This window comes from Schistocerca americana, chromosome 8, assembly GCF_021461395.2.
Source record: "Schistocerca americana isolate TAMUIC-IGC-003095 chromosome 8, iqSchAmer2.1, whole genome shotgun sequence".
NCBI classification, from domain to species: Eukaryota; Metazoa; Arthropoda; class Insecta; order Orthoptera; family Acrididae; genus Schistocerca; species Schistocerca americana.
The window spans coordinates 369,610,383-369,634,263 of NC_060126.1; the positions used below are offsets into that span (position 1 = coordinate 369,610,383).

The 23,881-nt window shown below is 44.2% G+C and overlaps 1 protein-coding gene across 1 annotated transcript in view; it reads right to left on the minus strand.

Moving 5' to 3' along the window:
* The window catches only part of LOC124545856, a 1,204,377-nt gene that overhangs the window by 600,326 nt on the left and 580,170 nt on the right, over positions 1–23,881 (minus strand). The window lies entirely within an intron of this gene.

Here is a 23,881-nt window from a genome sequence, read left to right on the forward strand (position 1 = left end):
GAACAACACAAACAAGTGGCGTGTTGTCAGCAACCGGTCTTTAAGTTCAGGCATGTACTGGATCATACGAGTAGCTGACTTGTGAAACCCCATTCACAGTGAGAGCTGACAAATATTAGCGACGAACTGACTTGTACATTGTTAAGCTTAGGGCTGTTGGAAGCCAGCGAGCGCACTCCAAGGTAGGAAATCAGAAACACAAGGCACAGAGCAGGCAAAATGTTAGCGTTTAGGCTACTGGAGATACGAAGTAACGCTAGAGCCCTGAGAAATGCAGACGCTCTGGGCAACTATTCAAGGGGAGAAGTTGCACTTCAGAGGATTAACTGGTAACTCCGTCCACGGCCTAGACGTCAGTGTAAGGCGCCACAGTAGAATATGGTCACAAATAGGCACGTCTTAGCAGAGGCAGCCAGCTGGATTCTTGCTGCTGGGAACAGCAACGTCAGTGGCTTTACACGGGTTTATAGTGAGATGGCAAATGGGTAAAACTGCTGCAGCAGCGGTCCTAACTCACGAGAGGCCTCAATGCGGGACCAAGTGACGGAGAACACTGTTATTGTTAGCCGTAATACGAAGGGCAGTGACATTTAGCCTGTTGCTATCAAACTTGCAGTTTCTTGACGTAACTGCCAGAAACATCTCCACCTACAGAGTAGGAGGAGAGAAAGAACCTGAGGCATTAGGGAGGTGCAATGCGTCAGATTGGCCGATGCCAATCTGTAATGAGCTCTTTATTACTATATGCCTCACTACAGGTAGGGAACAATCGTGCATTGCCGCATTACTTTAAAAAAACATTTTTTTTTTTTTGTATCCATCGGAGTTCTCTTATCGTTGGGGCGCCAACTCCGTGTCGCTCGTCGCCAGTTCGGGTCAGCTCCGACACGTCTCCTTTTCTCACTTGAAGTGCTGCTCTCAAAGTTCGAACCTGACAGTGCTGCTAGTAATTGCTACTTCTCTACGCTCTCACGCCATGGACTCTAGCACTGGCTTCTGTTGTGCAACCAGTTACATCTTTGCTTTTGTGATGTTTCAAATTAGTCTTAAATGGGAAAGTCTGAATGCTAATAAAAAGTGTTATTCACATCGCTGACTTCCATAAGTTTCCTGCTGCGAGTATCCCATCGAGTCCAAAAATCTTCGCCTCTCGTTGGTGGCCTGTGGCAGTGTTTGGCGTTGATCCAAGTAATCGGAAGAAAAGCGGGAGACAAAAATTTGGAAGGGGAGGAGATCGAGGTTTTAAGTTCTGTCGATGAAAGTGCCATTACAAGCAGATTACGAACTCGGATGCGGGAGCATAGCGAAGGAAACTGTTCGTGTCCTTTCCAGAGAAGCCACCTCGGTGTTTAGATGGCCCGTCTGGCATTTGAACCAAAGTTTTCCCGAATGCTTCACCCTGCTTGGTCTTCAATTGAAGGGAAAGAAGAAAATGGAATCTGATTTCGCACTCCAAATATTCCAGGGCAGAAAACAAGAAGCAAGTAAGGAACACATAGTACAGGCATGGAAAAACGTAGAATTGTATGTCACTGTTGACTGGGAGATCCTCGAGTGCTTCTTCAGCCGCCTATCTGGAATGATCGTATTTCCTCTCGCGCGGTACACTCCCTCATGGGAGAGTCCTAGGTGTTCAGTGTAACTCATTATGATGCGTGCATGTAGAGTTTTCTCTCAAGTTTTGTTGACGATGAGAGAACGGGGAGGGTGGAGCCGTGCGCCAGCACATATCCGACTCCTCTCATATACCTCCAAGCACGGATCACCATCATCAGTGCCACATGCCCTCACTCTATGAGACCCTGCGGACAGGTTTAGCTATCCGTAACTGCACGCCACCAGCTCTTCTACACTTGCCACGCAAATACTGACTTTGGTCATTTCTTCTACAATCAGGATTCGCACCCGCTACTTCCAAACCGAGCGCCACAGCACCAGCGTGCTATAGCGACACCTGCTGCCAAGGCAGAAACAAGTATGAAAACTGATAGAAGTTAATTCCTATGGCGTGATTGGCAGCGAATCCCTCAAGACGAATGTTCAGCCGCCTGTTCGAAAGTGCTTTCACTTGGACGCCACTTGCGCACCGTTAACCTAGCCCAGTACACCTCCAGTTTAGCGTGGAATCCGAACCACTTGTCAATCCCGCATATGGCGAATCCGAACCACGGTCATTCCCGCATATGTTGACATCACTGAGTGGTGAGGGCTAGCGTAAAGGCAGACTGTAAAATGTCAAAGACAGACAAGGATCCGATTCTGGGACATTTCGGTTTCATGTTCGCAGTTTATCACTATACCACCAAACCCAACATCAACACCGATAACGTGCACGCTTTGCAAACATTGGAGAGCACGGAATTTGTAGCTTAAAGCTTCAGTCACGGAAAAACAATCTTGGTAGGCAGCGCGAGGTTGCCGCACGGTCTGAGGCGCCTTGTCACGGTCCGTGAGACTCCCCCCGACGGAGATTCGAGTCCTCCATCGGGCATGGGTGTGTGTGTTGTCCATAGCGTAAGTTAGTTTTAGATTAAGTAGGGTGTAAGCTTAGGGACTGATGACCTAAGGCAGTTGCTCTTCATCGTGCGACTAAACTTGGAGAAGACACTAGGAATAGGCACCTGGTACTAAACCGGAAAAGGCGCTCAGTCTCAGTGTAGTGAAACTGGCGAGACTGCACTTTTATGCACAGAGGTCGGTATTTAATTGGCTGGGATCAGTTGCGGAGATGGCGCATATTGATATGGCGCTTTCTGCGTCGACAGATGACGTTTGCGACTTCGCAGCAGCGCCACCACTTACACATGCGGAAAAGTACGAGATGCCTTCCTCTGTGCACTTCCGTATCAAGTGTACGCCGCCACGCATTGCTAAGTGCACAGCCGGTGTGTCTGTTTTAGTTGTTTTCTCACAGTTTGACTTCAACTGCAAACAAAACCTTGTGTTCTCGGCCACCGCGGAAATTTCGAAATTCCTGCAATTAAGGTGACGCTGATGCTCGGTAAAGTGATCGGTAGCAGTCCGTATGGACTGCCAAACGTAACTGTGGTGTCACCGCCAGACACCACACTTGCTAGGTGGTAGCCTTTAAATCGGCCGCGGTCCATTAGTATACGTCGGACCCGCGTGTCGCCACTGTCAGTGATAGCAGACCGAGCGCCACCACACGGCAGGTCTAGAGAGACGTACTGGCACTCGCCCCAGTTGTACAGCCGACGTAGCTAGCAACAGTTCACTGACAAATAAGGTCTCATTTGCCGAGACTATAGTTAGCATAGCCTTCAGCTAAGTTATTTGCTACGACCTAGCAAGGCGCCATCACCAAGTTATATTGAAATGGAGATTATATCTGTACAAGAGCGATGTTCTACAATTGTGGATTAAAGTTAAGTATTATATCAACTACGTACTTTATTTGCAATTCTCAAGATATTGTCCTGTTCCAGACCTCACGCCGGTCTGCGTGTATTTAGACGCGTGCATTTCGGCCTCCTCTAGAAAAACAGTGTTGGCTCTTCTGCCAGCACTACAGTAACGGCTGCCTCACCCCAGAAATTTTGAAAAATCAGCGGTGCCGACAACAGCCGCTTAAACAAGCACAAGATGTTGTTCAAACGAATAAGAATTCTTGATCACGCGTCGTACTAGTCGGACTCCGTGATCAGAGAAGCAATTTAAAGTACGCCTTGTGAGAACGACTTTAATACAGACACTGACTGTGCTCTCGGCAATGCACGGAAGCGTGCACTTGCTGCAGAAGAGCACAGAGCAAGCCTACGCGTAGTTTGCGGCCTGAGGGGCGCCACGTCAGCATGCGCCATCTCCATGACGTAATCCAGTCAATCAGGCGCCGTCCTCAAAGCCTGAACGTGAGAGCCTCGCCCGTTATACGACTGTCAGACTCAAACACCTGACGGCGACGATGGAGGCAGTCATCGAATGCTTCGAATTTTATCCGAATTTTACGCGGCAGGTAAAGAGAGAACTTTTCATCCCATCCGAGGACTCCTCCGCCAAAATATAGGCAAGATTTTTCATGCAACTAACCCGACAGTCAGAAGCTTCAACATAAATAACGATCACCGCGACACAGTTAATCCAGAAACTACTTCTTGTTCATCCTACGTGTGTTATGAACCAACGAATAATTAAAATAAGTATCACTTATTGTTACCTGTTCCCATCTTAAATAAAATTTCAGCGAGGTTTTCACCAGAGGCTTTCGCTTTTATTTATGAAGCATCTTCAGTCACTGTGTAGTTACGTTATGAATAACATGTTCCTTCAGTTTCCTAGTTGGTAGATTAAAATGAATACGTTACAAATTGGGTGTACACTTCGTTTAGCGATCTTTTTTACATGTTCTTAAGTCCACTGCTTCTTTCTTCGTTGTTAGCAGAGGTCGATGTCGGAAAAATCTTGGTTCCATATTCCCCTTTCACGATTTTCTACCTTTTACGAACGCGCTTTTCCTTTTGTTGCCTGTGTGTTTTTGCACTTCACATTTGCATAAACTGAGGAAAGTTTTATTCATAGAAATATTACTGTAGTTTCGCAAACATAATTAAGCTCATAACGGAACTCTATGCTGCCGGCATACTTGCAACGAACATACATTTGAATTTGTCTCATGAAATATCGTTCTGGTTTGTTTTTTTTCTTATTCTGGTTCTGATTTTAATCAAGTTTATATGATTATTGCAATGTTAATTTTTTATTGTCTTCCTACTTAAATTTGCATTAATAGCATTGTGTACAATGGTATTCTAAGAAATTATATTTGTCAGAAAGAATGTACAATCTCACCAGTTTAGGCTAACACACTGTGAATATTTCGTTTGGGGAAACCCCTGTGATGTGGAGGCGCGCTGCAGATTGGCACGCGAGCAAATCGGACAGTTTGAAGGGGGTTCGCGTGAGGACGGGCTCTCGTAAAGTAGCGGGTGGAGTTATGTGTGATGCAAGAAGAAATTTCGGGCAGATTCAGTATGGATACTTTCTGCTCTATATTGTGGCGATTAGCAGCGATTGGATGTCCCGTAATACGCACAGTTGTTGGAATATAAATTGCACGAAAAGGCATGCTAGAAAGAAGAACGTGCAAATGGCACGTGAGCTGTACAATACGATATGACATGTCTGAGCAGTCTCGAACCAAGCAAACTAATCACCACCACCACCACCATCATCATCATCATCATCATAGGCAAGAGTTGACAGTTGTTTAAATTTAGTTTTGTAACAGGGCGAAGATTAGTGTTTCTGCCAAAATTTCAGATATAGAACGCTAAAAGTTCTATGTCCCACTGGCTATAAAGTTCCCTGCCATCCAAGATCTTTTGTGTAGTTTTGTGTGTGTGAACACTGAGCATTCGTTTCGTTAACGATACTGAAAACTTAAATTACCAGTGCAGTTTCATAGGTAAGAAGTCTAGTGCACTTTCTGAAGCGGGTAGTTACTGTTGATTCGTTTGGACTGACAAACTTTAAGGGCCTTCAGCTATACATTCTGCTAACATTCTGGTATAAAAAATAGAAACTGAATACTTTTCTCAAACCTTAATTAAATATATTTCACACTGTCCTTAACAGGCTTAGCTTTACTAGTTAATGAAGTGCTACGGTTTCTCTCAAAACTTAGTAAAAAAGAAAATCGAGAAGAAAAAACGCTTCATTCTTTTGCTAACAAACTAAACTTTGTGAGTTAATGGAGTATTTCTATTTTTGCAAAAGTTTGTACTAAAGAACATTGTGGTGGTTCAAACAGCTTTAACTGATCAGGTAAATGAAATTTTCCTGATTTCTCAAGTTACATGCAAAAACACAGCAATCGCAATCAAACAAATTTAACTTTCTGATCCAGAATTATAGTATCATTTTCAAAAATCACCATATTTTCAGGTGGATGGTTTGATGGTCAGTGCCGGGTGGTTATAATTAAGGTGCAGCTACTCGCGGAGATCCGGTGTGGGCTGTAATTATCGTACGGTAGCGAAACATGTTAGATATGCTAATGCGTTAATGCGGAACCGATTTACACAGGAAAAAAAATAGTTCCAATTTTGCCCACCAGATGCAAATCTGGCCCTGTACACTGTATGACATCTGCAGTACCATTTTACAAGCTATAACGTGACAGTATGGCTATCGAGAAAAAAGATCCGATGTCATTAAATGGTTTAAAGAAGATGACATTGAAATTCGAAAACACGGGTGAACTTGGCATGGTACCCGGAAGAGGAGGGCGTCCTGTCCCAGTGGAAGTTATTGACGAAGTTTCTATTGCTGTTAACTGGCCATGTAGCACGTGCCCCATGTAGTGGTAATGCTCGAGCTGTGTCATGAGAATTGTCCATCCCATGGCTAACATCACGGAAAGTTTTCCAGTCCGTATTTACGCCGGTACTAGTATAAGATACCGACGCCGCAGCAACTGAAACCTCATGATCCGCAGACACGTTCTGAATTTGGTCTTTGGTTTCTGGCACGGGTCGAAGTTTATGACATGTCGCCAGGCAATATTTATAGAGTGAAGAGGCACATTCTACACTACAGGGTGCAACGAATATACAGAAATGACGAATTTGGGGTATTGTTAAATCGCGTGTTGTGCACGAAGAGCCACTCCACTCGCCGTATGCGACTGTGTGGTGTGGATTCACAAACACCTTTACTCTCGGTCCGTTCTTCGTTGAAGAGAGTACACCCAGAGGACCTGTCAGATCCACCTTGGCGGCTGCGCGTTATCGAGACCTCCTTGAACACCATGTGATTCTTGATGTGGAAGAGCGCAACTGTGTGGATGCAAATGTTTTCATGCAAAATGAGGCAACATACCAAGTCGCTTATCCAGTGAAAGATCTGCTTCATGCAACCTTCTACGAACATTTTATCTTCATAGGTTTTCCAGATGCATGGTCTGCAAGATCACCTGATCTGCGCGGATATCTACGAGGGTTGACTGAAAAGTAGTGTCTCCACCTTCGTAACTCTTCAACAGTTGGCAGCATTGGTATGCGGCAGGTACTGGCTTGTTCCGTAGCCTCTTCCCTACAGCTCCAGTTGGCGGGAAGCCTTAGCATTGAACGGTTGTGTTGTTACAGGGTAAAGTATGGAACCCTGCGCAGACGGTCTGTCAATGCGATTTAAGCAATGTGCAGCCACTGAATTCCTGAACCAAAGGAGATTCATCAGAGAATGAAAGCAGTTTATGGTTATGTGAGTACTGTGCGTCCTTAAGCGAGTAAGTTTAAAGATGTTGAGGAGGGAACATCTGACCTGCGTGAAAAGCAAAGAGTTGAACGTCCTGTGACAGCAACCACCGAGTTTCACAAGCAAAATGTTGACAGACTGATTCAGGACGATCGTCGTATCACTCAGAGAGGATTTTCAAGCACAATCGGCATTTCACAAGAACGTGTGGGTCACATTATTCCTTTGCTTGTCCATCGGAAGATCTGTGCATGATGGGCACCCCGAACTTCAGAGGCTGAATCACCGTACGGCATCCTCCATACAGTCCAGATTTAGCACCGTATGACTTCCATCTGTTTCCGATAATGAAAGACGATCTGCGGGGACCTCATAATGCTTCTGATGAAGACGTCGAGAGAACCGTGAGACTGTGGATGCGGAAACAGAGTGTCGACTTCTTCCGTGTAGGCTTCAGAAAACTTGTTCATCGTTACCAGAAATGTATCTAATTGGCTGGTGATTATGTGGAAAAGTGAATTTTGGTAATTAAATATCACATTCTAAGGATTATTTCTGCGTTTTATTTATTAAAATATTCCTATCCAAACCCATTTAACGAAGGTGGGGGCATTACTTTTCATTCAACCGTCATAAAACAACGTTTACCAGGGACACGTTCGGTCTCTACTTGATCTGAAAGCCAGTATAAAAGGACAAGTTGCTCATATTCCAACGGAATTGTCGCAACCAACTGCTGATCTCGTCGTTTTGCGGATGGAGCATTTCGTCGACGCTTCCGGCTCTCATACTGAACAAACTGTGTAAGCGGGGGTTTGTAATAAAATCAACATTACGCATTATTCACTTGTTCGACCTTTTCTGATCAGGTTCCGTTCCTAATTCATTACATATGGAAACATTTCTATACGTATATCTTGCATTCACAGCGCCAGATTTGCACCTGGTGGCCTAATTTGGAACTAACGTTTCTTCCAGAGTAAATCGGTTCCGCATTAACTGTAGAATGTGTTCTAAGTTTCGCTGCAATACGGTAACTGCAGCCTACACCGGACTTGTGTGAGTAGCTGCACTTTAACTGTAACCACTCCGTAAGAGCTGGATGCCAACGGCCTTTGTGCCGTCGTGATACCGGTTTCCGTCACATCGCCCAAGTTAAGCGCTGTCTGGTCTGGCCAGCACGTGGATGGTTGACCGTCCGGGTCTTCCGAGCGCTGTTGGCACGCATGATGCACTCATCCCTTGTGAGGCCAACTGAGCTGCTACTTGATATAAGTAGCGGCTCCAGTCACGAAAACTGATAACGACCAGGACGGCGGTGTCCTGACAATATGCCGTTCCACAAACGCACCCAATAACGACACAGCGGTCAGTCGGTACCGTTGGGCCTTCTGAGACTTGTTCGGGCAGAGTGAGCGAAGTAAAGTAATAACTTCTATCTTAGCCTGAGTGTACTGCACTTCTACAAACTGTGATGATATTGAAAGAGATTAAGCAAGTAGGAAGTGATACATTAATTAATGGCCGCGATTCAATGTGTCATTGCGACCTCGGATATCGACTGCCTTAATAGTAACTTCGGTCGCGGTTTAGTCACACACTAACTGTTCCAGTGAGTAGCTGCGTAGGTACTGATACAGGCTGCAAGCACTTCTTTTCGTAACAAAGTGTTTCCATTGTAGCAGTTGTAAGTAGGCTGTTTCGCTTTTTATGTTGGTAACGCCACGTAGCGCTCTGTATGAAAATCACTAGCTGTGCTGTGTGCAATCTGTGGCTGGTTGTCATTGTTGGAATATTCGCTATTGTAGTGTTGGGCAGTTGGATGTGAACAGCACGTAGCGTTGTGCAGTTGTAGAGATGGGTCGAACTCGTTCATTTCCGTGAACTACTTCATTCATTTCACTCTTTGCCGTGAAGCGTTCAAATGAAGTAGTTCATTCATGAAGTACGGAAGGGGACAAAGGAAAGATAAACAGAGAAGCCTGTCACATATAAAGAAGCTATTACACTTAATCTTGCTCGACATTTTCTCATGAAGCGCCCAAAAAAGTCTTTATCTGCCAAATGAAACATTATTTGTTGTATTCATGGACTGAAAACAAGGGCTACCAACGAAATGCAGTCCAATTTTATGTTCCTTTTAAAATTTAATCCAAAATAGAATGAGTATGTTTACCACTGCCACAAAGTCTATATACCTACGTTAAGTTCAAAATGGTTCAAATGGCTCTGAGCACTATGGGACTCAACTGCTGAGGTCATTAGTCCCCTAGAACTTAGAACTAGTTAAACCTAACTAACCTAAGGACATCACAAACATCCATGCCCGAGGCAGGATTCGAACCTGCGACCGTAGCGGTCTTGCGGTTCCAGACTGCAGCGCCTTTAACCGCACGGCCACTTCGGCCGGCCGTTAAGTAATTATTCAGAAGTTTTCCTGTAGATTTTATTTTTGTTGAGAATAATAACCCTCCTACAAAACGTAAACTGTCACCTGTAGTCATTGGTACGATTTCAGGTAAAATCCCTCTTTCAGTGTCATTAACAAACCTTTTATTTTCATGTTGGCTGTGCGTGCTCACACAGCCAGCCTCTTCTTTTGTATCTTTAATAATCATTTGTCTGGAAGCGCTGCCAACGGTAGGCTACCCGTAGACGCGAAGTTTAACTGCACAAATAGTCACGGGTAATGATGTCAGCACTGCAGGAAGCAGCCGACGCTGCCTTCCCCTCGCCCCTCACATCACCAACCCTCGTAAACCTATCGTTCCCCACAAACACCGCGCGATTCGTCAACAGGTAGTAGAGGGAGGATTGAAGTGAAGGGAGGATGAGTGACGTAGCGCCGATGTAGTGGGAGAGGGAGAGGGGAAGAAAGTGAGTGAACTAGAAAAAAGTGAGGAGTGTGCTATATGTGAAGAGTTTGAAGTACCAGTTCATTGAAATTGAGTGGTTAGTTCACACTTCACCGGAGTGAAGCGTTCATTTGAACGACTCATTCACGAGCTCCCCATCACTCTGGAGTTGGAGGTGAGCCGCCAGCAGTGGTGGATGTGGGGAGAGAAATGGCGGAGTTTTGAGAGCGGATGATCTGGATGTGTGTCCATCAGAGACAGTAAATTTGTAAGAGTGGATGTCATGAACTGATATATATATATTATGACTTTTAAACACTATTAAGGTAAATACATTGTTTGTTCTCTGTCAAAATCTTTCATTTGCTAAGTATGCCTATCAGTAGTTAGTGCACTCAGTAGTTAGAATCTTTTATTTAGCTGGCAGTATTGGCGCTCGCTGTATTGCAGTAGTTCGAGTAACGAAGATTTTTGTGAGGTAAGTGATTCATGAAAGGTATAGGTTATTGTTAGTCAGGGCCATTCTTTTGTAGGGATTATTGAGTCAGATTTCGTTCCGCTAAAAATATTGTGTGTCAGTTTAGTGTTAATCAGAATAAGTAAAGAGCAAAATCTCTGAGTACGTTCAGTTCTGCTTAGCTGTTTGAAAATCAAATAACGTAAGGGGTATCCAAGCACAGTAATTCATAAATTTTTCTAAGGGGATGTTTCACTGTCTTATCAGGGAATCATACAAATAAAAATAAAATTACGTAATGAAAATTATTTGCCAGTCGTAGAAGCAAAGATAAACTGAATATTCTTTTCGCTCGAATTTGACTTTAGTTAGAGAAATGAGGGCGTTACAAACTGTCCACGTTACTGACAATTAAAACATTTTACTTAAGTTGGACAAACGATGAGATTTTTACGGTGACATTTAGGCATACGATTGATTGTCCTGTGAATGAGCGATGTGCCACAAACCCGGGTCACATAACAGTGTATCGCGTTTGTCCCCGTTGCTCGAGCTCCAGCGTGGAAACACAAGCGCACCGCATAGTTATATAAGGCGCATGCGCTTTAAAGTAGCCCACCGAATGTAAGAAGCGGGAGTGACAACTGTGCGAAGAGCTTTGATGTGCGCCGCCGCTAATGGCGCCATCAATACGGGTGGAAACGTGGCAGCAACGGCGGGCTGGCGGGGCCGCCTCGGGTGGCGAATTAATCGGCCCCTTAATTCGCGCAGCTTCGCTAATGGCGGCGAGGCGGCGCCCTTTCTGCCTAATGACAGCGCGCGCGGGGGCGCGAGGGCGCTCCAAGGACGAGCGACTACATATGACGCAGCCGGGAATCGAACGGAGGCCTATCAGCTGAGCCGTAGTGGCCGCACTGATGCGGTACCACGTCACCAGTCTCGGACTTTACGAGGTACGTGAGAAAAGTAATGACACTGACAACAATCCGAGCGAACTGGGAACGCTGTGTTGTTCACTTGTGTAGACCAGTGTGTTCATCCCCTCAGATGCCCAGTCCGAGTTTGAGCTCCGAAAAGACATCGCGTGATTTCTCAGAGCGCCAACAATTGTGTTTTTGTTGTGTATTACGAGAATGGAACAGCGGAATTTAGAGGAACTATATGCAATCAAATTTTGTGTTAAACTTGGGGAATTCGCAAATGTGACCCATGAAAAGTTGAAACACGCCTATGGGAAATATTCCTTATCTAGAGCACATGTTTTCCGCCGGCACAAATCATTTTGTAAGGCCGATAACACGTGGAAGACGAACCGCGCACAGGGACACCTTCAATTTAAAAGAAAAAAAAACGACGAAAACGTTGAACATGTGTCTGCCTGCTGAAGGGATGTACTTTGAAGGGGACAATATTGTTGTTTGAAAATAAATAAAAACTTTGGTAGATAAAAAAATCAATCTCATTACTTTTCTCACACACCTCGTATATTATCATCGCATCGCCTTGATATCGAGCCAGCGCTCCTGAAGACTAGGAGTTCCAATCGACTACGGGGTCATTAGAGACGGAGCTCAGCTTCGAACTGGCGAAGTCTCAAGCAAGGAAGTCGGCTGTATCCTATCCAAATGATTCATCGCGACATTCGCCTAAAGAGATTAAGGGAAGATTTAGGACGATCGCAGTCACAGAAATTTAATTTTAGATGGCCTGGGGAGCGGATTTGAAACGGTGTCCTTCCGAATACGAATCCAGTGTTTCATCACTACCACACCTTACTCATAGAAATGTCTACCTCGTAATACCAGGTAAACAGTCTCTAAGAAAAAAAAAAAGACACACCATGAAGGAATCATCCAAATGAGATGGAATTCGGTAGATCTGATGTACATGTACGGACAACCAAATGATTACAATTTCAGAAAAATTGGATGGTTTATTCACGAGAAAGAGCTTCACAAACTGAGCAAGTCAATCACGCGTTGGTCCACCTCTGGCCCTTACGCAAGCAGTTAATCGGCTTGGCATTGATTGAGAGTCCCCCTGAGGGATATCGTGCCAAATTCCATCCAATTGGCAGGTTAGATCCTCAAAATTCCGAGCTGTTTGGAGGGCCCTGCCCATAATGCTCCAAACGTCCTCAATTGGGGGAGATCCAGTGTCATTGCTTGCCAAGGTACCGTTTGGCAAGCACGAAGACAGGCAGTGTATATTCTCGCCGTGTGCTGGCGGGTATTATCTTGCTGAAATGTAAGCCCAGGATAGTTCGCCATGAAACTGCAACAAAACGGAGAGTAGAATATGGTCGACGTATCGCTGAGGTGTATGGGTGCCGCGGACGACAACCGAAAGGGTCGTGCTACGAAAAGTAATGCTAACCCGGCCTTTCACTCCTGGCTGCCGGGCCCTATGATGGGCGACAGTCAAGTTTGTATTCCACTGCCGCCCGGAGCGTCTCCAGACACGTCTTTGTTGGTCATCGTGGCTCAATTCGAAGCGGGACTTACCACTGAAGACAATTCTACTCTAGTTAACGAGATTCTAGACGAAAAGACAATTCTACTCTAGTTAACGAGATTCTAGACGAAATGCGCTCGACACCATTGCAAACTGGGTCGTCGGTGTACAGAGATCAGCGGTTATCAGCGCAAAGGGGGCCGTGAGCTCAGCCCTCTTTCTGTGACCGCCTATTAATGGTCCTTGTGATCACTGAAGCACCAGCTGTACGTCGGATCGACGATAATGATGAATCAGGAGCTCTGACTGCCTGACGATTAAATGATAGTTAATTGAAACCCTCAGCTGCCGACAGGTGTTGTTGATATACCTCGATGGGGAAAGCTGAAAATGTGTGCCCTGACCGGGACTCGAACCCGGGATCTCCCGCTTACATGGCAGACGCTCTATCCATCTGAGCCACCGAGGACACAGATGAATAGCGCCACTGCAGGGACTTATCCCTTGCACGCTTCCCGTGAGACCGACATTCCCAATTGTCCACAATCTATATACGTAATGATCTTAAGAGATATTTGTCCAATCACTCATTACGCGCCAACTAAGGTGCCGCCGGCCGCGGTGGCCGTGCGGTTCTGGCGCTACAGTCCGGAACCGCGAGGCTGCTACGGTCGCAGGTTCGAATCCTGCCTCGGGCATGGGTGTGTGTGATGTCCTTCGGTTAGTTCGGTTTAAGTAGTTCTAAGTTCTAGGGGACTTATGACTTTAGATGTTGAGTCCCATAGTGCTCAGAGCCATTTGAGCCAACTAAGGTGACGAATCCCGTAAGAGTTCGGGCAACCTGTGCGCATTCGCACAGACGAAGGTTAATTGGTGGGTAGCCTTTAACTATTTATATGACAATTAGGAATGTGGGTCTCATAGGAAGCGAGCAATGGATAAGTCCCTGCAGTGGCGCTATTCATCTGTGTCGTCGGTGGCTCAGATGGATAGAGCGTCTGCCATGTAAGCAGGAGATCCCGGGTTAGAGTCCCCGTTGGGGCACACATTTTCAGTTGTTCCCATCGAGGTATATCAACAACACTTGTCGGCAGCTGAAGGTTTTAACTAATTATCATTTCTTCTAGAGAAGCTGCACGGTCATCAATGGTATCTGTTCTCTCGAGAACAGTTACTATTTTCATATGCCTGACGATTGTCTGTTCCTCTCGTTCTGTCTTCTCTCTAGGTAGACAGCTCCCTTCTTGACTCTGTGTTCGGCCATGGTTCAACCATCCTTGCCATCCTTGCCAACATCATCGAGGAGGGCGTCGCTCCTATGCATATATCTAGCGATCCGCCAATTACTCTCTGAACCCAAAACACGTCCTCTTTCAAATTCTGACATATTGCTCCCGCGCCTGTCTACGCAGCATACTTACTGTGTAACATGGTACACAGAAGAAAAAAGTCGCAAAGACTTTATGCCCCGATATCGACATGTCCCTGGTTTACCATTGTTACTAGCTGCGCGGTGAAACTGCGCTACAGCGTCACACATTCATCCACCGTCCGCCAACGTTTAAAATTTTGAATTTTCCGTCGACAGGAGTATGAATATCAGGTAGTGACCAATTTGCATAGCTCCTTCGAAGTGCGTTTTTTTTCCCCTCTCAGAGTGTATGTAGTTTCAAAGATAAACTAAATGGTTCAAATGGCTCTGAGCACTATGGGACTTAACTTCTGAGGTCATCAGTCCCCTAGAAGTTAGTACTTAAACCTAACTAACCTAAGGACACCACGCACATCCATGCCCGAGGCAGGATTCGAACCTGCGACCTCAGCGGTCGCACGGTTCCAGACTGTAGCGCCTAGAACCGCTCGGCCACTCCGGCCGGCAAAGATAAACTAAAAGCACTAATAAAGGAACACCTCTTCAAGAAACTGTCGTCGTATTTAGCATAAGCTAAATGAAATTATAAACGTGAAAAGCCTTCTAACGATAAAGCTGTTGGTTCAAGAGCGGTAACAGCTCTACTTGTTTATAATAGATAACATTATTAATGATGGCTGGCTTCTACGTCTAAGAATTAAACTGTATCTGTACACAGCCACGGTCTGGCCTCTTTAGTTTTCGATAAAATTAGTAAATGCTCATGTGGTCAAGACTTCGCCGCAATAAGCTCTAAACTAATAACCCGTCACTTGAAATAATGTAGTTGTATCTTCACTTCATATTGCAACTCTGTATACCATGTCATGTATTCCCAGATCATTGCCCATTGTGTCTTAGATATCTTTTTAAATCCCGTGCTCTATTTTACCTTTATTTCGACCCCAGCCCCCCCCCCCCCCCCCACGCAAGGAAAAGTTGTTAAAATGTTAAAATGGTGTGGAGAGACAATAGCTAAGATGCGGGATAATTCTGACGTAATTTTAATCCCAATAACTCGGCTAAATACATATTACCACCAGCTTGATCCAGTTCGAAAGATGAAGTATAGAAGTTTGTGTCAATGCTGTTCCAACATTTGTGATGTCCGCCTTAATCAAACATAAGAACTTTGAATTTATGAAGTCCACATGTGTCCGTAACCTACATCCCGTCTGTGAGAACTTACTGTTATTCTATGGAGGAGAGCACGTTTTAAAACCCTTCATGGGCCGAAGTATGCATATAGAGAAACCTTGAGAAAAGTAGGAGGCTGTGACTTGAAAAATGTCAGAGTTTTAAACTTTTTTAAATCCCAAGATATATAAGGATTAAGTACAACAGAATTTTGAAAACACTCTCTCACGAATGCAGAGAGCGCAAAACTAGGAAGAGGTTGACACCGAAAATGCAGGACTCGGACCTACAAGTCCGTAGCTCGTGGTGTAGTGGCTAGCGTTGCTGACCCTGGATCACATGGTCCCCGGTCCGATTCCACGCCGGGTCGGGGATCTTTTCTGCCAGAGGACTGCGTGTCTGTGTTGCCCTCATCATTTTATCATCATACAGGTGAGGGGCGACACTGGACAGTGAAAAGACTGGGAACCTGTGAGCGCTGATAACCACGCCGTTGTGCGCCCCACACACCAAAATCATCATTATCGGACCTACAAGCAAGCAGCAAAGCAGTAAAGAGGCAGTGTAAGCGCGAATGGTTGTCGCACCCGACATCTCACGTGGCTGGCTCAGATAATAGTGTGGTCGTCTTTCCCAATGAGATCGACAGTATTAGGAAACCCATCTAGGCCTGACGAACCCACAAACGGTAATCAATATGGCGGATGGGACCCAAAATACGACTCTGCTTATGAAGAATCAAGATTTGTCAACCTAGAAAAATGGTTAGACAATATAGAACGTCGCAAGATGTTCAAAATACTGTGAAAGGTATGGGTAAGCTACAGTGAAGTAGGAGTAGTACACAGTATGTAAAAGAAACAACAGGAAAAAATAGGAACGGAAATTTGTTGGTTCAAATGGTTCAAATGGCTCTGAGCACTATGGGAATCAACATCTTAGGTCATAAGTCCCCTAGAACTTAGAACTACTTAAACCTAACTAACATAAGGACATCACACACACCCATGCCCGAGGCAGGATTCGAACCTGCGACCGTAGCAGTCCCGCGGTTCCGGACTGCAACGCCAGAACCGCACGGCCACCGCGGCTGGCAGGAAATTTGTTGGATTGAGACGGATATAAGACAGGGGTGTACTCTTTCGTCCCTACAGTTCAATCAACACACCGTAAAAGTAATTATAGAAATAAGAGAAAGGTTCAGAAGTGGAATTAAAATTCAAAGTGAAAAGGGATCAGTGATAAGATTCGCTGGTGACATTGCTGTCCTTAGTAGGTTGACAGTATCAAGACGAAAGTAATGAGTAGCAGAAATGAGATTAGTGACAGACCTGGCGTCAGGTCGCGATCACAAAGTAGACGATGCGGAAGAAATCTGCTACCTTAGCAGCAAAATAACACATGGCGGATGATGCAAGGAGGTCATACTCGTAAAAGGCAGACTAACACAAGCAATAGGGCATTCCTGGCCAAAAGGAGATATTAGTATCAATCATAGGCCTCAATTTGAGGAAGAAATTTCTGAGAATGTTTGTTTGGAGAAGACAATTGTAAGGAAGTGATTCGTGGACTGAGAAAATCGGAACAGAAGAGAGTCGAAGGGTTTGAGATGTAGTACTAAAGGAGAATGTTGGGAAAGATTGCAGGCAGGCCGCATCAAACCAGCCAGGAGATTGGTGAAGAAAAGGCTGAGTGTAGCTTTAATTTAAAGGTGTGACGGTATCTGACACTGCTGCTGCTGTTCTGTCCTCCTTTATCATCGTATGTTTCATTAATGTTATGGTTCGCACAATACAAACCGATAAGGTACACTGAGATGTTGCCATTATTCTTTGAAAATATGTGCGACTTCGATCGAAATTGTAAGTTGTCAGGTCCGGTATGGAGGGATGTTGAAAGACACTAATCTGATACGGGCAAATAATAAAACACAGGAAAAGAGTAGAAAATACAACATGCTGAAGTTTCGTTACTGATGCTTTAAATTATTGGAGATTTCTAAAGTTGCATAGGAAAAGCATTAACGTTCGTCAGAAATGGTGTAAGACAAACGCAAGTGTTTCCATCTAAGAAGTTATCAACAAATGGTTCAAAATATAGAAACAAGACTTTCGACAAGTAATGGCATGGCAACCAATATTTTGCTCTTTGGTTAAGAAGGAGCAACAGTAATGTAAGACAAAACGACAAGTGTTCGGATTTCAGGGATGCAGATTTTCTCCTCTACTGTTTAACATGTCTAACGAAGAAGCAATGAGGTATATGACATCTCCAGAAGAGTGATAAAAATTCAGGGGAGAGAATGTAAATGATAACATTCTCTCATGACATTGCTCTCCTCTAGAATAGTGACGATGAAAAACACGGCCTGTTTAATGGGTTTAACAGTCTGCTAGGCACAGAATATGGATTAAAACTAGAGAAAGATGGACGTTCTGAGGAGCAGCAAAAATAAGATTAGCAACCAGCTTAGCATCAGAATTGGGACCACGTAATAGATGAGATGAATGAAATCTGCTACCTCGGAAGCAAAATAACGCATGATGGTTGAAGCAAGAATCAGAATAGTACACACAAAGAGAACAATCCTCCCAAAAGAGATCTATTAGTGGACTGGTAAGAAATGACATGCTTCTCGGAAGAATTAGTGACGAAAGAAAAATGCGGAGAATGAATAGAAGATGAGGGTGCTCAAGATACCAGGGAAGAATTGTAGTGGTGGTAGAAGGGATAGCAGAGGGCGAAACCTACACTGGCAGACAGGGAATGTATAACAAATAACTCAGGAGGTTGAGTGTACGTGCTACTGTAAGACGAAGCGACTGGTACAGGAGAGGAAGTCTTAGTGGGTTATATCAAACATCAGAAGGCTGAAAAAAAAGTAACGTTTGTATTTCTTTTTACCGATATACTGAAACAACTATTATAAGTCCTTTCACTTCGATTTTTAAGAGCTATCAAACTGTCTCAGAAATCATACAGCTCCATTACAAAAAACATACAGTTACAGAAACGTATATAAAGCATAGATGCATAGAAGAAATCTTTATGTAGCTCTTTGTAGCTATTCTTGTGGCGAGCAAGTTCACATTAGGTCTTTGTCACCTAACATGCGGCTATATCATCAGTGACCAAAAGAAATGGGAATCGGTGGGTGTAAGAAGGCGCTATAGTGTGATCCTTTACGTCCCACCCGAAGCTAATCGTAAACTCGTTAATGTTGTGCGTTGTTTGACATAGGGCGATATTTTGCTACAGTACGACCCTGACGAGATACGTCCTTATCGTTTTTTTTGTGGATTTCTCTCCCAAAACTGACGTGATGAAGTGTATGAACTGTCCTTTATTTCCCAGTGGCACAACAGACAATGTTAAGAGTTATTGTGACCCACGGGGATTGTTGGGAGAGAAATCCACAAAAATACGATAAGGACGTATCTCGACAGGGTCGTACTGTAGCAAAATATCGCCCTATGACAAACAACGCAAAACATTAGCGAGTTTACCATTAGCTTCGGGTGGGACGTAAATGATCACACTGTAGCGCCTTAGATGGACTACACGAGGGAATGCTTAAACTGACGTGATGAAGTGTATGAACCGTCCTTTATTTCCCAATGGCGCAACAGACAGTGAGGAATAACTAGAGATTAGTAATGGACGTAAGTTTTAGAGGACAAGTACTAAAGAAAGTGAAATGTTTCAAATTCATGGGAAACATAATAGAAGATCATGGGAGGAAAATAAGGAGATTAGTAAACAGGGATTCCTGCAGTTTGAAGCCTTGTACAGAGCAAGGACATGCCACTCGGCAGTTTAAGCATTCCCTCCTGTGGTCCATCTAAACGGCAACGGAACAGAATGTTGCTATTTTGTTACGGCAATCATTCCTGGCTTAAAGACGTTACGTGGACATCAAGGCAGCGTCTGATCTCAGTTTGATGCTAACTTCTTTGCGGCGCGCTTTTTTATGATCAAGGATTTTATACTTTCATTGCTAATTTTTATTTCATTGGACGATTTTCTCGCAAATAAGCAGTCGTCACATGAGGAATTCACATCTTCCCCGAACATTTTCTCATGCAGTATTTTGAAAGGATATATTCCTTAGCTCTTATAGAACTGTTACAGCATTAGACTGTGCAGTGTCAGTAAATAATATCATAAATTTGCCTCCTCAAAAGACGACTGCTTTAGAAGCGTTACAGGGGGACGAAGGCAAATAAAATGTACTTTACTTTGATTATTTCTTAATTAGAAAGCAGACGAACCGCTGGGGGCTAGGCAGAATTCCGTTATGATCAGCTTTGTAATTATTTTCGGCAGCAAATACGAAGTTGATGGATTCATTTCTTAAAACGCCTGGATGACTCTTTATTTTTCACCCTCATATTAAGTAGAAGTGCGCCCGCATGGTAACATTTCGGAGGCGGAATGTAGGCTTCCAGTGACATCTGTGGTGCTTCGCTGGTACTAGCAGCAGAAGCGAGGGGCTGAGTCGTAGAGATGGCTTCAGCGGCGTTCCCTACGCCTAAGCTGCGCTGTTGGAGTTAATGAAGAGAAATTAACTAAGACTGTCTTTTATCTATACGTCGAGTAAGCTGTATTGTCCGGGCTCCAGCGGTGAAACATTTTGCGTAAAGTTCATTTCAGACATATATGTGTAGTTGCGGGCGCCTGCGTAGAAAATCAACTACTAAGAAAGAAAAAAAATTGTTGGTCCGCCATCCGAGATCTATGACCATTAATACGGAACAGAATTTTCTGTGAGTCTATTTCAACCTGCAAAAGGAAGTGCGGACATGCTGAATATTCCACTAGGACTAGCCTAACTTGTTGTAAACCATTTCACCGCAGACGAATAATAAATAAAAATAAACAAAAAATTAATCAACAAGTCTACATATTTATCGTCACTGCTAAATTATTATTTTTAACGCAACTTCCAAATACAGCGACTTTAGAGTGGTTTGACTGATTATGCCCTTTACTTTGCTACTGCATTGTCGTTAAGCTGTTTCCCACAAAGGTGATTCTTTCGTGACTAGGGTCGTTAAGTAAATTTATGGATGAGTCTGCAGGAGTAACTGTTAGCTGACTACATAAAAAGATGGTTGCTTTCCTCCACAGTTCTGTTCATCACCTTAACTTTCAAAGTAAGAGTGGGTTGCTAAACCTGCCACGTAAACCAAAACCGTTTCATTTGGATCTTCATTGACTTCATCGCCGTCGATCAGTACTTTGCATTTAAGGGCGTTCAATTCGTTTCACTACTACAGCATGCTTTAAATTTGTTGGCATCTGACGCGTAAGGTGCCAAGCTGTGACGTCGTCGCCACAAGCAGGACTACAGTCGACACAAGTATAAGCTTTGCAAAGCGACAGCAAAACGCTTTCAAGTATCCACCTCTCACAAAACTCACGCAAAAAATCTGCAGTTTACGTACGATATACACATGTATAACGTTTTTATGAATGTTAAAAATTTGTTCTTGATTTCTATTGGGGCTGGAGTTAACTGTTCTGAAGCTTTTGAAACGTTTCCGTCCGGGAAACAGTCTCAAAATTATCACTTTGTGTGTCGAAAACTGTTGAGCTCAGTGGAGTACTTTCTTTCTCGGGAACGAATCTTTGCAAAGTTGGTTTGCTATTTATCAGCTTCAGAAAACAGCGTTTTTCTGCAGTTTTTGTCAATGTTTAACTAGTACCAAAACTGAAATTTAAAGTCCCTATCGCTTTCAAAAATCATATAAAAGTACCTGTATTCGCTGATCGTATAAATCTCTGCAACGTCTCTAATCATACGAAATATCTAATACTTTAATTAGGACCAGTATTATGCTTTTTTCTTCTTGAAATGGGAGAAATTTTTGTGCAATGAAGCGTTTCGCACTTGAAAAATCGCAGGCAAAATGGTTTGCACAGCAGAAGTGACAACATACGGGAACCGCAAATGGCGAGGCAGCTCTGACTGGTGAACTGGTGATACGAACAGTCCAGGAGGCTAACTGCCAAACGTCGACTACTATTAATCGGACTGTAGTATCGTTACACGTAAGTAGTCATTGTTAAGCTAGAAAAAAATAGAACTGAGCAGTATAGCTTGATTTGGCATCGCCGGACATTGTTCCTAATCACTGTCGGCAATAAGGGGGGAGCAGAGTAAACACACGTTTTTTGAACAGCTTGTACGCGGCGAGGAGAGGGGGTAGTGACCTTGAATGAATGTTGCCCATACAATGCAGTTTCACTCGCTATGGAGCGTTGGAGCGTAGATGATCGTGTGTTCGTTGTCGAGCAGTACTTTAGAAACAATGATTCCGTAGTCACAGTGCAACGTCTTTTCCGTCAAAATTTTAGAGTTGGACGTCGAGGTGCAGTGCCTGATCGAAATACTGTACTCCGATGGGTTGCAGCGTTTAGAAGTACTGGGTCTGTGATGAAAAAGAAACCACCTAGTCTTCCCCGTTCAGTTCGTACTTCGGAAAATGTAGACCGAGTGAGAACGGCAGTTCTTGCTAGTCCCAAACGATGATGATCTTAAGTTTCACCTGAACAAGATAATGATCGTCCAGCAGCTTAGTGAAGGGGATTTTGTGCAGAGTATAGAGTTTTGTCGCGTAATGGACGAAATTTTTACTGCAGATGCAGATGCTACAGTATCTATGAGTGATGAAGGACATTTTCATGTAGACTGTTACGTCAATGTTCAAAATTGTCGGTATTGGGCGCCGGAGAATCCACATGAATTACACCAAAGACCTCTCCACGGTTTAAAACTAACAGTGTGGTGCTGCATTTCAAAGATGGGGACTGCTGGATCCTATTTTTTTGAAGAGGAAGGAGCTGCAGTTACTATGACATCAGCGTATTACGTTAAAATGTTAAACAACTTTCTTCGTCCAGAACTTGAAAGGCGTCAAGCGAACATGAGAGAGAAATATGGTTTCAACAGGACGGTGCCACAGCTCACACGGCAAGAGCATCCATGGAAGTGGTTCGACAAATGTTCCCAGGACATGTTATTTCGAGATATGGTGATGTTTACTGGCCCCTCGCTCAGCCGATTTGTCGATATGCGACTTCTTTTTGTGGGGATGTTTAAAATCAAAAATCTACATGAACAAGCCTCGCACAATCGATGACCTGAAGAATTCCATTCGTCATGAAATTGAAGCCGTGCCGAATGAAATGTTGGAGGCAGCCATACGTAACTTTCGGGAGAGGATATAAATTTGTATCCAGCAGGAAGGACGTCATCTCCAAGACACTCATTTTTTGAACCTAATTAAAGTATGTATATTTCAAAACTGCATTAAAAATCTATCACTTAATGCTTGTTTTTATTATTTTTATTTATTTTTATCAAACCGTGTCCCGTCCATTGAATAGTGAAAAACATGCGTTTCCTCTGCTCCACCCTGCATTGCTGTTCAGAACTTAAGGACGAAAGTAACTTTTGATGATGTATCACTGCCAAGTAACATAGCTCGATGAAACTTGGACCAGACATAGAAAGTACTGCTACAGTATAGTGTAGAAGGTAACTGAAAGAAATACGCAATGATACGAAAAGAAATGACACTTTTATTCTAAGACAATAACTACACTCAAATCATCGCCATTTATGATGGTCCGTTGCACATTAAAAAAATAGGACATGGTGCTTAATAGGGAGTGTGACTTCCACGGACGGCAATGCTTGCTCTGCAATTTGCTCCCATGCTGACCACAAGATTGGCAGATTGTTCCATCATTCCCCCCACCAGTGCGGCTGACACCTGCTGGATCGTCGCTAGTGCATATGGCTATGATTCAGTACGACTCCCAAACGCATCCTACACACATTCCATTGGGATTTAAGTGGGGCGGGGGGGCTGAGACGGTCTGGCCAGTCCACTCGCCGAACATCTTCTCGTTCTAAGGGCTCCTCCACATGTCCATGGAAATGAAGTAAGAGCCAGATGCACGCCTGAAGAGACGCACCTGGGGAAGATGATGGTTCAAATGGCTCTAAGCACTATGGGACTTAACATCTGAGGTCATCAGTCCCCTAGAACTTAGAACTAGTTAAACCTAACTAACCTAAGGACATCACACACATCCATGCCCGAGGCAGGATTCGAACCTGCGACCGTAGCGGTCGCGCGGTTCCACACTGAAGCGCCTAGAACCGCTCGGCCACAACGGCCGGCGGGAAGATGATGTACGGTGTCACAGTAGCGTTGATAGGTGTGTGTACAGTATTCAAAGATAGGGAATCAGTACGCTCATGCAACAATATGCCACCCCATAGCATAACACCTGATCCAAGAAATCGGTCACGTTTTGGAATGATCCTGGGTGCACTGTGTG